We start from the raw sequence: 3,506 nt of genomic DNA on the forward strand, positions 1-3,506 counted from the left end.
TTTCACTTATTCCATTGTCCTCTCTTCACTCCTAGCCATTCCTCTTTGCTTCAACCTTTCTCCAAGCCTTCTTCACCTATCATTGATCAACCAAACTAATCAAAGTTTTGCTCAAAATCATGAGGTATTCAATCTTCCACAATATGCAACAATTATAGCTTAAAACCTCATGAAATGGTATGAATTCACATATGGTTGGTTCAATCAAGGGAAACATGAAAATCTACTCAATTAGCTTGCTTGTAGCTCAAGAAAGTGCATAATTCTAATGAAAACAAAAGAAAAAGACTAGTTAAAATAGGCTAAGATGACTTGTCATCAGGGGGCGCGGCTGGGATGGGTCGGTGGCGGTGGGTGGTGGTCGTGGAAGGGGGCAGTGGCGTTGGAGGGAGGGAGGAGAAGGAAGAAGAAGAGAGAAGGGGGAAGGAGGAAGGGGGGTGGGTGGCGGCGGGGTCTGGGTGGTCGGCGGCGTCTGGCGGTGGCGGTGATGGTGGCTGGGTGGTGGTTGGGGGTTGGAGAAGAAGAGAGGAAGTGGAGGGGTTTGGGGGAAGGGGGCGCGACTGATAGGATTTGCGTGACTAGGGGGTTATAATTTGAATCCACGCGATCGCGTGGGGTGCGCGGTCGCGTGGTTGGGGCGAAAAGGTGGTTGACGCGATCGCGTGGAGAGCAAAAAGAGTGAATGACGCGATCGCTTGGGGCATGCGATTGCGTCGCTGGAAATTGTGCTAAACGCATGAATCCAGCATCGTTTCAGCGCAACTCTCTGTCTCCTTTTGAGGTGTTGTGCAATCCTATGCGACGCGATCGCGTCGCTCACGCTGTCGCGTGGGATGTGTGCTGTGCAAGTGACGCGATCGCGTGAGTGACGCGATTGCGTGGGTCATTTGTGCAAAACGCACAATGGCCGCACGATTCCAGCCTAACTTTCTGGACGTTGGATGGTTACGCCGATCTCCAGGTCACGCGGCCGCGTGAATGACGCGGTCCCGTGGGTAGTGTTTTTCGCAATTTGACGCGATCGCATGAGTGATGCGGTCGCGTCGCGCACCCTTTTTTTTATGCAGTATGCAGAATGCAAATATGAATGCGATGCAAAACTCTAGGTTCAATATAATAAAATAAAATAAAACTTGAAAACAAATAAAACTAAAAAAAAATTGAAAAAGGGAAGATCATACCATGGTGGGTTGTCTCCCACCTAGCACTTTTAGTTAAAGTCCTTAAGTTGGACATTGGATGAGCTTCCTATTATGGCGGCTTATGCTTAAATTCATCCAGAAATCTCCACCAATGCTTGGAATGCCAATAGCCTCCGGAGTCCCAAACTAGGCATGTAAAGCTTTTGAGCAGCTTCAAATAGATTCTCAGGCTCCCGGGGTGACGAATGTCAGCATAGATTCCAGGATCCCAAGCTTTGCTTTTAAATCCGCCTTTGTCTTGATCTATACTTTTCCATCCGGGCGGTTTAGAAATTAGATTCTCACCAGGATAACCAAACGCTTTCCGAGATCCATCTGATTGATCATGATGCCAATCCGTGCACTTCGAGTTGAAGCGTGGAACTTTATTGAACCTTGTGCACCAGCTCTGAGTACGAGCCATTTTTTGCTTACTCTTAAAGCCGCAGAGAGCTCTAAGCTGGCCATCTGTTTCAAGCAAACCACATTCAAGTGGAAAAATACAGTTAAAGTTTAAGGATTGTACCCACTTGAAACTTGTATTGGGTGGTAATGGCCTTGGGATAGGTGGTTCCAGTGGTTCTGTGAGTTCTGCTCCCTTGTGCTCTTCTGTGAAATTCTCCACTTCCTTGCAAGATTCTTCAAATGTATCCATGTCCTGATCAAAGCCATCTATGTCTTCCTCATCACTTAAGTCATAGACTGGAGGTTGAGAGAAATCTACCTCCGTATCATCTTCGTATTCACTTGGGGAAGATTCTTCGATCTTAGAGAATTCACTTGCGGATGCAAGCTCATTACCAGAAGAACTTGACTTGTGACTATCATTATCAAGGAAATTTGCTTCTTGGGTTATTCTGTCTAGTTCTTCATGAAGGACTTGCTCTGGGGATTGCGCACAATCCTCCTTAGCATCAATTGTAACATCCTTGACAGAATGCTCCACAACTCTGGATTCCCATGGAGGTTCAGCATCTCCTAAGTCTTCAACCAACTCTTCTTCTTCAATAATGACAGCTTCCTCTACTTGTTCCAGTACGAAATCATGCTCTGTCTTGTCTACTGGAGTTTCTAGTATCTCCTTCATACTACGCTCTTCGTTAGATTGTCCACATGGGGCTATGGGATGTCCTTGAATGTTCGAACGTCTAGAAGATAATTGACTTACTGCTTGCTCCAGTTGATGAAGGGTTGTTTGAAGTCGATTTACTGTTTCCTTGAGGCGAACCTCTGATTCTCGGGGTGATAGATTTGGATATGGTACAGGGGGAAGTGGTGGTGTTTGGGAGTGATTGGATTGGAACTGGGGTAAATGAGGATCATGTGGTGGCGAATGGTGAAAAGGAGCTTGTGAGTGTGGTGGTTCGAAGTTACGTTGAGAGGATGGCCTATAAGCACAGGGTGGGGCTTGTTGGTAACTACAAGGTTGTCCACCATGTCTATTTGCTTGATATGCATTGTGGAATGGTCTTTGTCCATGATATCTTGGAGGGTGTTGTTGCCTAAAGGGTTGATCAGATCCTCTTGGCTCCATCCATCTTTGATTGCTCTGACCTTGATGCATATTCCTATTATAACTTTCATACCTTTCAATAACATTAGAACCAAACTCAAAGCGAAAGGGGTGAGAATTCATAGTAGCTAAAAAGAAATAAAGAAGGGAAAAATAAAGACAAATAAACAAGTAAAAGAAAAATATTTACAATAACCAATAATAAGGCACACGATTGCAGTTCCCCGGCAACAGCGCCATTTTGACGTTAGGATTTTTGCCGGTAAAGAATTTCATAAAAACAGCCGCGTTGTAGATATAGTCTCTAAACCAACAAAAATCCCTTCGTACAAACGTTTTGGTTGTCACAAGTAACAAACCCCTAAATAAATTGATAACCGAAGTATTCAAACCTCGGGTCGTCTTCTCAAGGAACTGCAGGGAAGTATGTTCTTATTATTGGTTATGGAGATTGTAAATTGGGGTTTTGAGAATGAGGAGTGAATAGTTTAATTAGCAATTAAAGTAAATGAAGAACAAGTAATTTAAATGGCAAGTAAAATAAATAGATGACTGTAAATAAACTTTTGGCAAGGTATGAGAAATTAGAGGTTCTATCCTAGCTATCCTTATCAATGATGATGAGAGTTGAATCTTAATTCCACTTTGTTAACCTTTACTGAGATAAAGGAAGGTCAAGGGATTAATTGGTTTGATCTTCGAATCCTATTTATTTCCTAAAAAAAGATTGGGATTATTGAAGTTCAGTTTAATTAACAAAGATAACAATTACCATTCATGTTTGAGTTTGATAACTCCTGAGTTACTGATTT

The sequence above is a fragment of the Arachis ipaensis genome, chromosome B09, assembly GCF_000816755.2.
Source record: "Arachis ipaensis cultivar K30076 chromosome B09, Araip1.1, whole genome shotgun sequence".
In the NCBI taxonomy this organism is placed as follows: Eukaryota; Viridiplantae; Streptophyta; class Magnoliopsida; order Fabales; family Fabaceae; genus Arachis; species Arachis ipaensis.